The sequence below is a fragment of the Medicago sativa genome, chromosome 1 (assembly GCF_051527215.1).
Source record: "Medicago sativa cultivar Bolivia chromosome 1, Bolivia_mono, whole genome shotgun sequence".
Taxonomy (NCBI): Eukaryota; Viridiplantae; Streptophyta; class Magnoliopsida; order Fabales; family Fabaceae; genus Medicago; species Medicago sativa.
The window spans coordinates 86,400,937-86,412,765 of record NC_140749.1 but is presented as its reverse complement, the minus strand read 5'-3'; the positions used below and the strand labels follow the sequence as shown (position 1 = coordinate 86,412,765).

At 34.1% G+C, this 11,829-nt stretch overlaps 1 pseudogene across 1 annotated transcript; it reads left to right on the top strand.

Moving 5' to 3' along the window:
- The first annotated feature begins 7,772 nt into the window (after positions 1-7,772).
- Positions 7,773-10,990, top strand: LOC146958598 (uncharacterized; annotated as a pseudogene). The gene is made up of 6 exons (XR_015031267.1): positions 7,773-8,276; positions 8,906-9,483; positions 9,604-9,657; positions 9,992-10,172; positions 10,257-10,355; positions 10,440-10,990. The product of XR_015031267.1 is annotated as an uncharacterized LOC146958598 (transcript).
- The last annotated feature ends 839 nt before the right edge of the window (positions 10,991-11,829 follow it).

The window sequence follows — 11,829 nt, the reverse complement described above, 5'->3', positions numbered from 1 at the left end:
CCGTTGTTTGTTATGATTAGAGCAAAACTCAAGACTCAGTGAGTACTAATAGAGGTATTTACATATCATCCACCAAACAAATCCTCACACTTGAAGCGGAAGTCGAACCCTTGACCTTGCAATGGGTCAACTCCGTACCAAATGAGTCCAACATTCATCGGCAGACATAAATAATATCATTGTTTGTATTATGTATAGTATTTAATTATTTATTAAAAATTCATGTCTCATAATTAATAACAGAAAAATATGAATCATATTAGTGAGCATCTTTTATTTTCTCTAAATAGTTTGAATTTACATAAAGGATAAATTTTTTACAAAAATAATATTTATTGAGTGGGCTATCTTATTACTCTATTCTATCAAAAAACTGAGCTTTAACAGTGGCAGTAGTTGAATGTTATCAAACCACATTTTGTTACTACCAAATAAATGTATAAATAAATAAATAAATCAGGGAAGTGTTATCTAACCACATTTTTATATCTAACCATAAATCAGAGAAGTGTCATCTAACCACATTCTGTAACCAAAAAATAAAAAAATAAAATCTAACCACATTTTGGGTGTGTTTGGTAAAAATAAGTTATAAGCTAGCTGATAGCTGATAAGCTAGCTGATAGCTGAAAAGCTAGCTTATAGCTGATGGCTGATAGCTGATAGCTTACAGCTGAAAAAACTAGCTTATTAAAATTAAAGTGTTTGGTAAAGGTAGTTGTCGAAATAGCTGATAGATATAAAATGACATAAAAGGATATGTTTGTTAATTTTTTTTTTATAAAATATATATGTAATTTTTTTTACTTAATGTATTTGTTTTTATTTATTTAATTTTATTTGAAATTATTTTCATCTTCACAATGATAAATGTGTTTTATGAATTCAATTGACATTTTTTATTCGACGAATTTTCATTTTTTAACGAATTTTATTTAACTAATTCACTATTTATTTATTTATTACATGCTTTATTTAAAATTAAATATTATATGAATTGAATGCAAGCTCATTAAAAAATAGTGAACAATAAAACACTACCAATATCAATATATAACTAGGAAGTTGTGAGGTGGGATGCCGTAAGTTATAAAACGTGGAACGTGTGGGTGGTTTTTTTTTATTTTAAAAAAATAAAATGAAATAAACAAGGTCAAAATTGGAAGAAATTATAATAAGCTATAAGCTATAAGCTAAAAAGCTACTTGAAATAGCTTTTCAAAAACAGCTATAAGCTCACGAGAAAAGCTTGTTACCAAACACGACACATTTTGATCCAACAAGCTTATAAGCTAGTCCAACAAGCCATAAGCTAGCTTTTTTTTTTTACCAAACACAGCCTTTGTTATCTAACCATATATCAATGAAGTGTTATTTAACCACATATGGTAAATTGAAAACAAATAACGTGGAAGAAGCCTAAATTATAGGATATGGTCTTCAATATATTCTAGGATAAGGCCTCATTTTCTAGAAAGAGAGTGAAGTGTTAGTGTTACTTTGAATACAAGTAATCATAGCCACTAGTGAGTGAGTGATAGTATCATAGTTTCTTCTCAGAAATGGCGGCACTAGATCACAACAACACCCTTGTTTCCAACTCACAAGAGGTTTTTTCCTTGTATCACAATGCTGCATTTTTCTTTCTCTTTTCTGCATCTTCCTTTCTCTTTCCTCTATCAACCTTGATTTTCTTGGTTTTTATTTGTTTCTTGCTTTTCTTGCATGTGATTCTCTTTCATTTCATCACAACTTGTTATTAGCCTTAGATATGATTAATCTCCATGGTATTCTTATTGCATTTAGTTTTTTCATATTTTTATTGCAGGATGATTCTTTCTTTGACTTCCTCAATACTCTATCTCCTTTAAACACCAAAAAGTATGTTGGAGTTGGTGCTACTGAGACGTTGAACTCACTTGGCATGGATTGTCCTCTTTTCACATCACTCGATGTGACCTTTAACGACGAGTCCATATTCCTCACGAGGTACTTGTAAAATCTTGGGTTATGATTATGAATTACAATAATAGATGTTTCTGTTTCTTTGATATCTCTCTATTATTCATTGCTAGGAATAATCTTTTGTTATAAATCTTGTTTGTTGGGAAGAGGCTGCTGCACTTGAAACCTGAAATGTTTAATGATTATGCATGTAAAACTCAAAGCGTATGGGGTTGCCACACTAACCTTTAGGTTCGATTCGCCCCCACCAATAACTGTAATTGGATGCAATAAGGAATGACCGGCGAATCCCCTTCAGGATACTATGAGTTCCTTGACGTGTATTGCACAACCACACCAAGCGTATCTCCTAACAGTATTTTACAGATTTATGGTTCCAGCAATTCACTCATGCATTAGAGAATTGATGGATGATTTAGAGTAAGAGAATGATGAAGAATTATGTTGTTAGTGTAACAAAATTCTGTCCAAAATTGTGTGTCAAATTAATGCCCAAATGTCAAGTATTTATAGTGCATTATATGACCCTTCATGAGAGAAAGCACCCCTTTGACTTGAATCAATGTTATGGTTCATTAAGCACCATTTTGCCAAAGGTTATGATCATTCACACTTGAACCAATGCTAAGGTTCATTAAGCACCCCTTTGCCAAAGGTTCTAATGTATATGAAAGCTTCTCATGAAGATTTACAACTCTTGATCTATAATGATTCCATTATTTTGGAAATCACCAACAATCCCCCACCATTTTCAAAATACTAAATCTCATAAATCCGGAAATTCCATGCCTTCAGATAATGGTATCTCACGATTTGAACCATTACTTAGTAAGTTAAGTTTTCGCTCATTCCCAAATAGTATGGTAGGCAAGCTTTGAACCAACTATTCATTAGAACAAGTGTGCATAACTTACACATAGAATCTCGGTACCGTTGATAAAGAGACTTGTAAAATGACACATTAAGAAGGCCTTGTGTCATATATCCCTTTTCATGAGAATTTAAGAGTCAAGCCCTTGAACTCCGTGAAGCGGCCAAACTTCATTCTCACATAGGTAGACTATATCGGGAATGCCCCATAAGTATGCATTCCAGCAAATATATGCTATATGTCCATTAAGAGGAAAACCTCATCCTACCTTTTTTCTTCTTATGGTCCAAGTACTTTTACCCTTGGGATGTATCTATTGTCAAGTACTACAATTACTCTAATAGTGTACTTTCACCATTGAACCCAAGACTTGATGCTACTCAAGCGTGGGTTGAGTTTCCACTATTGGTAATCAATTAGATATGGGCTTGAGTCCCATCCCCAATGATGTCTTCAACACCATATCCTTTGTCAGACCTTTCGTCAAAGGATCTGCAAGATTCTTCTCTGTTCTTACGAACATGATGGAAATTACTCCATTAGAAATCAAGTCTCTTACATAGCTATGTCTTAAACCAATATGCCTTGATTTCCCATTATAAACTTGGCTATAAGCTTTTGATAGTGTGGATTGACTATCACAATGTATGGATACTGGCGCCATTGGCTTTTGCCAAACTGGTATGTCATACAATAAATTTCTTAGCCATTCTGCCTCTTTACTCCCTGCAGCCAATGCAATAAATTCTGCAGCCATGGTGGAGTCGGCAATGCATGTTTGTTTCTTTGAACCCCATGAAATTGCACCTCCACCAAGGTTAAAGATCCATCCACTTGTGGAAGCATGATCTTCAACATATGTTACCCAACTAGCATCTGTGTATCCTTCCAAAACAGAAGGGTCTCCACTATATGTTAAACAATAATTCATTGTTCCCTTTAAGTATTTTAATACTCTTTTCACAGCGTGCCAGTGTTCTTTACTTGGATTGCTAGTATACCGACTTAACCTTCCAACAGCATATGCTATGTCAGGTCTAGTACAAGTCATAGCATACATCAAGCATCCGATTACTTTAGAATATTCAAGTTGTGCCACCGGACAACCTTTGTTTGGTTGCAAACTGACAGTTTGGTCAAATGGGGTAGATATCGGTTTACAATCTAAATGATTGAATTTCTGAAGCACCTTTTCTATGTAATGAGATTGGGATAAACCAATATGGTTACCATCTCTTATGATTTTAATTCCTAAAATCACATCAGCTTCTCCTAAATCTTTCATATCAAAATTTTTGGATAAGAAAGCTTTAGTTTCTTCTACCTCATTTATACTTGTACCAAAGATCAACATGTCATCTACATATAAGCAAATCATGACACCTTTTCCATTTTGGAATTTACTGTAAATACACTTGTCAGATTCATTTATGATGTATCCGTTGGCTAACACAACTTGGTCAAACTTTTGGTGCCATTGTTTGGGTGCTTGTTTCAACCCATATAAAGACTTAGTTAATTTACACACTTTATCTTCTTGACCTTTGATCACAAACCCTTCCGGCTGTTTCATATATACCTCTTCATCCAACTCTCCATTTAGGAAAGCAGTTTTAACATCCATTTGATGGATTACAAACTTATGGATGGATGCTAGTGCAATTAGCATTCTGATTGATGCTATTCTTGCAACAGGTGCATATGTATCAAAATAATCAATGCCTTCTTTTTGTGTAAACCCTTTAGCAACTAGTCTAGCCTTGAATTTATCAATGGTACCATCCACTTTCATTTTCCTTTTAAAGATCCATTTACAACCTATCGGTTTGGATCCGGGTGGGAGATCTACCACTTTCCAAGTTTTATTACCCATAATTGAATCCATTTCTTCTTGAATAGCTTCTTTCCAAAAGGCTGAATCTTGAGATTTTATAGCCTCTTCATATGTTACCGGATCATTCTCAAGGTTAAAGCAAATTGATCCATAACTATTTATGGATTTACCTGTTCCTTCTACAAGAAACATGAAGAAATCAGATCCAAAATCTTTCTCTTTCCAGATCCTTTTACTTCTTCTAAGTTCTGAACCATCCAATGTATCTACATTAGATTCATTGTTTTCTAAATTTTGTACATTAGAATGAACAATATCCTTGGGATAAGAAATTGAGTTAAATCTATCTTCTTGAAAAATTGCATCTCTTGACTCAATTACTGTATTAACAGAATATGAGTCATTCGATTCAATAGTCAAGAATCTATATGCTTTGCTATTTTCTGCATAGCCTAAAAATACACATTCAATTCCTCTTTCACCCAATTTCTTTCTTTTTGGTTCAGGCACTTTCACAATTGCTCTACAACCCCAAACTTTTAAATAATTAAGAGTTGGCTTCCTTTGTTTCCAAAGTTCATATGGGGTTATTTTGTTCCTTTTGTTTGGAACCCTATTGAGGATGTAACATGCTGTTAGCATTGCTTCACCCCAATATCCTTTAGATAATCCAGAATAGGACAACATGGCATTAACCATTTCTACCAAAGTCCTATTCTTCCTTTCCGCTATTCCATTTTGTTGTGGGGTGTATGGTGCAGTTACTTGATGCACAATACCAGTGGATTCAAAATAACTCGGATGATAGAACTCTCCTCCCCTATCACTTCTAAAGCATTTAATGAAAGTTTCATGCTGAAGTTCTACTTGTGCTTTAAATATTTTGAATTTATCTAAGACTTCATCTTTTGAATGCATTAAATAAACATAACAAAATCGAGTGCAATCATCAATGAAAGTAACAAAATACTATTTACCACCAATGGTGGGCCAACCATGTAAATCACATACATCTGAATGAATTAAATCTAGCACCCTAGAACTTCTTTTAACACTTTTAAAAGGTTGTCTTGTAATTTTAGTCAACATGCAAGTAGTACATGAATCAAAGTTTTTATCAAAATTAGGAATTAGATTTGATTTCATCATATCCTCCAATTTTCTAAAATTAACATGTCCTAATCGCATATGCCATAAATCACAAGACTCAACAATATAAGCAGAAATCATATTATTATTATTAATATTTGCAACATTACATTTGAACATATTCTCACACAAATATCCCTTTCCTACAAACACACCCTCCTTTGAGAGGATAAATTTATCTCCCTCAAATACAGATTTGAACCCATTCTTATTAAGTAATGGTACAGAAATCAAGTTCTTCCTAACTTCAGGAACATAAAATACATCTTTAAGAGTAAGTGTTTTTCCAGAAGTGAATTCAATCTCTATGGTCCCTTTTCCTTGGACTTGCACAGTTGAAGCATTTCCCATGTACAAAACACTCCCATCTTCATTGATGGTCTTGAACATTTTCTTGTTTTTGCACACATGGCGAGTAGCACCAGAGTCTATCCACCAAGAATCAACATCTTCAATCATGTTGATTTCAGAAATGACCGCAACAAAATCATCATTTGTTGCTCTTGAATTCTTTTCTTTGTTCTTCTTTTTAAAGAACCTGCACTCATTCTTGAAGTGTCCTTCTTTTCCACAAAAGTAACATTCACCTTTCCTTTTCTTTTTGTTGTTATTACCATTGTGGTTTTGATGAGACTTATCATTTTCATGATTTCTCTTTTTGGAAGATTTGCTTGAATTTCCTTCTTCCATAACATGAACCTTCTCTTGAGTGACATGATTCTTAATACCTTCTTGTTTTCGGTATTCTTCTTCTAAACGAAGGTGATTGCCAAGTTGCTCAAGAGAAATGTCTTCCTTCTTATGCTTCATGGTTCGTTTGAAATCTTTCCATGAAGGAGGAAGTTTGTCAATTATGGATGATACAATAATTGTTTCATCCATATTCATGTTATGTTGTTTGTAGTTGTTAAGAATACGTTCAATCTCATATAATTGTTCCATAACAGACTTATTATCTACCATTTTGTAATTATTAAAATGAGAGACAAGGAATTTCTTACTTGTTGCGTCTTCACGCATGTATCTGGTTTCCAATTTGTCCCACAAGTCTTTTGCAGAAGGGCTGCTCTGGTAGATATCAAATAGAGAGTCAGACATACCATTCAGAATATGTCCCAAGCAGATGTAATCATCGTTGTCCCATTTCTGTCTATCTCTTGTCTCAGCAACGGTTTCATCATCCTTCTCTTCAGGCCTTGCCATGTTCAGAACGTATGCCACTTTCAATGTTGTAAGAAGAAACTTCATCTTCTTCTGCCAGCGGATGAAATTTCCCCCATCAAACTTTTCCAACTTAACAAAGTCAGAAGTCATTTCTTTCAATGAAGCAGCCATAGAAATCGAACCTAAAGATTGTTATAAATCTTGTTTGTTGGGAAGAGGCTGCTGCACTTGAAACCTGAAATGTTTAATGATTATGCATGTAAAACTCAAAGCGTATGGGGTTGCCACACTAACCTTTAGGTTCGATTCGCCCCCACCAATAACTGTAATTGGATGCAATAAGGAATGACCGGCGAATCCCCTTCAGGATACTATGAGTTCCTTGACGTGTATTGCACAACCACACCAAGCGTATCTCCTAACAGTATTTTACAGATTTATGGTTCCAGCAATTCACTCATGCATTAGAGAATTGATGGATGATTTAGAGTAAGAGAATGATGAAGAATTATGTTGTTAGTGTAACAAAATTCTGTCCAAAATTGTGTGTCAAATTAATGCCCAAATGTCAAGTATTTATAGTGCATTATATGACCCTTCATGAGAGAAAGCACCCCTTTGACTTGAATCAATGTTATGGTTCATTAAGCACCATTTTGCCAAAGGTTATGATCATTCACACTTGAACCAATGCTAAGGTTCATTAAGCACCCCTTTGCCAAAGGTTCTAATGTATATGAAAGCTTCTCATGAAGATTTACAACTCTTGATCTATAATGATTCCATTATTTTGGAAATCACCAACATCTTTTGTACACATCAAATCCTGAACTTTCATCTGAGGCTGTAAATAACACATATTCACATGAAGAAGCTCCTACAGATTCAACTCATGCATGGATTGACACAAGTCAGCTACATGATCCTCAAATCTCAAGTGATGATGCCAAGTATCTTCTTGAATTACTTGGCAAGCAAGAACCAGATGGTACGGATGTACAAGATGATTCTGTCACAGATGCAGTTGAAGGTGGAACATTTATTCGGGAAGGACCAGATTGTGATTACAATAACTTAATTAGTGCAACACAATCTGTGACCATGTTACCACAATCTACCAGTAATAGTTATTATAAAATGCAAACTGTTGACCCACTTGCTTTTGGTTCAAAACATGAAATTGAAGACAATCCTTCAGAACCAATAGCCGCAACAGACAGAAATCAAGCACAGGACAATCTTGCCAATGTTGCTTTAATGGATATCAATCAAATTAAGAGAGGGGATGATGAGGTCAGAAAATCAAATCTATTTGAGTTACAGTAAATTTTATGTATAGCTTATCATGCATGTTTTTTTATAGATTATTTATCAGTTATCACACATACTAACTTTTGTCTCGTTGTGTCTTTATCTTTATCCTGTATTTTTTATGCCATTCTGATCGTTTAATCCATTCACAAGTTTGAGTTACTGTTTAGAATGAATAATTTGATTAGGTTATACTATATATTGATCCTTCTGCATATTTATATGACCATGTCTGTTAGAATTGCAATTTAACACTGTTGTTGGCAATTGCTTGGTTATATTGTATCTTGTGGTTTATAAACCATTGTTACTTTGAAAGTACAGTCTATACAAAGTAGGGGTGGTTAAAATATGTTGAGCCAACATATCAGTTTAACCTGTTATTTTAGGTGGGGTGAATTGAGGTTTTGGATCCTACCACTCAAGCTGGTTCACCCGTTTAATAGAAAGAGTCGTAATATTTGCTGCATTTTTCATTGCATGTCATAATAGAGTACAATGTTATATTATGTTCTCTTGTAGTTTATTAATCTTTAATTTTTTTTTCTTTCTACTTGTGTCAATGTGTTGAACAACTCAATCATTGTAAAAATACTTTTGTTTGTGTATAGCTTGCACGTATTAGACGCAGTATACAGATGAGCTGTCAAGGCTATGAGTCTGAGATGACCAGTATGCAAAGGAACAACTCTGATGAGAGGAATGCTATTAACAAAAACCCTAGTGATTCACAGAAGTGTGTTTTGCAAGGAAATGGTTTTTACTGGAATGCACTTCCAGCCTTAAATCATTACGAAGGCATAGAAAATGAAAAGATGTCTTCTCAAAGGAAACCTGAATCACCGAGCTGCACTTATTCTTTGAATATTTCTGTAAGTCAAGGGTATCAACCATCTCAAGTCTCTGCACCAATGGAGACACATTTACGGCTATCTGAGAATGAAGATGTCACCAAGTCATCAGTTCACATTCCTGGTGAAGATTTCTGTCAGAGTACTCCCAAAAGGACGAGTGAAGTGCAATTTAAGGACATAAAGAACAAAAAGTTAGATCAAAACATGAAAAGGACGATGAAGGTGCATAGGAAAGGCTCGATTGATGTAGTTTCTTCTGGTTCAGAACATGTAAAGGAAGAGGAAAGAGCTGATTTCTGTCAGAGTATCCGCAAAAGGAAGAGGAAAGTGTAGTTGTTGATTATCGATTCCTCTGCTTGATAATCTTTATTCCATTATTATATGTTAGTTTTTAACTTTCTTCATTAGCCTAACACCAAAGTTCGACTTTGCAGGAACACGTCAGATCTAACTAGGAAAGGAGGGGCATGCAAACACTGTAAATGCAAAAAATCAAAGTGTTTGAAACTGTAAGTTATAAAACTTGTTCCTTTTTTTGGGTGATAGCACAAAGATAAAGCTACTGTTATAAGTTTTGAATTACCTTCATTTTAGTAAGCTGGTTTTTGTACTGTTTTCTAGATTTATTTTGAAAAAATGTCAACTTACCTTTACATCCCCTAGATATAAAATTACTTTCACCAAGACTCTACTCGAGTCTAATAATCGTATCAATTTCTCTTAGTTTTATGCTTACTTTTTTTCTCTGCTATTTTTTTTTTTGTCACATTTAAGCTTTGACAATAATTGGGTTTAATGCCTTTCAGATTAACCTTTTGTTTACTTTTTTTGCTTCTTTTTCAGTAATTGTGGCTGCTTTGCTGCTGGAGTCTACTGCACAGGACCTTGCTCATGTCAAGACTGCTTGAATAAACATATTAATGAAGATACAGTTCTGCAAGCTCGCAGGATGATTGAGTATCGTAATCCACCTGCATTTGTTCCTAAAGTTCGAAAGAGTTCTGGTTCCTCACCTCAAATTGTGGTCAGAAACTAAATTTAAACTTTATTTTATTTTTTAACTTTTGGATTTGATCCTATATTAATGATATTGATATTCTTCTTGTAGGATGACCCCAACAAAGCTCCAGCTTCAAAGCGACAACGCAGAATACGATGCAAGTGCAGGAAATCAAGCTGCATGAATAAACGTTGTGAATGTTTTAAGGTTTTCTCCATTGTTTACATATTATGTATGTTTTTAATTTCATTTATAATAATATGAATTACAATGGGTGGTTTTATTTTGAAGGGTGGTGTTGCTTGTTCCCCAAGTTGTAAATGTGAAGGGTGCGAAAATATACATGGTAGGAAGGATAGTGCAGCTGAAACAAAATCTGAGCTTGAAGAAACAGAAGCATCATAGATAAAGCTACTAATTTGTATGTAACAACAGACCATTGCTTCCATTACGTTATTCATCAATCGGAAAGCCGTAAAGATCTCGTGCTTAAATTTTTTGGCATCCAAAACCAAAGAGCTTGTGGAATCAAATGCTATCGGACAAAGGTTAAAATGAAGTTGAGTATCTCCTACTCGCAGTGGTGGCAGGAACTCGACATTAGAATGAGGACAATTTTGTTTTTCTTTTGTTACAATAGGAGCTATGCTTAGGTTTCATTCAGTATATGATTGAGGCCTTTTTTTAACCTTATTTTGTTATAATAATTGCGTTGATTCCAAAATGTACAGCTTCAATTATTGTGTATATACCGAAAAAAACAAAGGCTTTGATCAATTCTTGATACATCTTTATTCTTCTCATGTAATTAGTTACATGTACTCAATTAGGGTCGTTTATGATTGCTCCTTCCATCTCAAATAAGTATCTTTTTAAGAAGAAAAAAAAGATGATATCTTAAAATATGCCCCATGGTGTTATATCGATATAACATTAAATAGTTCATTTCAATATTAGCCCAAAATCAAAATAGTTTAGCACTATATCACTTTCAAATCACATTATACTTCACTATACATTTGTGATGATAGTTATCATTCAATAGATATATTTTACTATACTTTAAAAAACAGTAGCATCACACTTGTTTGGCAGACCCGCAATGAATAAGAATGGCAATGTGTACATTTCGGGATTTTTGTCAAATTCACACTTGTTTAGCATCACAGAATTTCCGTTAAAATTAAATTTGTTTTGTTAAAAATCCATTCAAATTTTCTGTATGTTTAATAAGGCTATCAATTTACACTTGTTTAGCATTACACCTCGGTTGAATTTAATACGCAACTAAAGCAGTGTTGTGAAAGTGACTTAAAATTGGATAAATTGAAGTTTCCTGAAAAATCAAAATGGGGCCCGAATGGTGTTGTCCGGGGCCCGAATTTTGCCCGTTTTTGGAGACTTTTGATTAGACATTTTTCGGGGCCTGAATGGTCAAAATCGGTGCCCGAATTGTCGTAACAACGTAAAAATAAAACGTATTTTTATGGGCCAGATTTGTTTCAATTTTATAAGGGATATACTTTACTGTAAATATAGACTTTGTAATTGATGTAAACCTTGAGATAGAGGGGCTGAAACAAGGGTTTAGAAATCAAACTAGGGTTTGTATAGAGTTTGCTCTTGGCAACAAACACTAGGGTTGAGTTGATTCACCTTGGGAAACATTGTTAGGATTGAG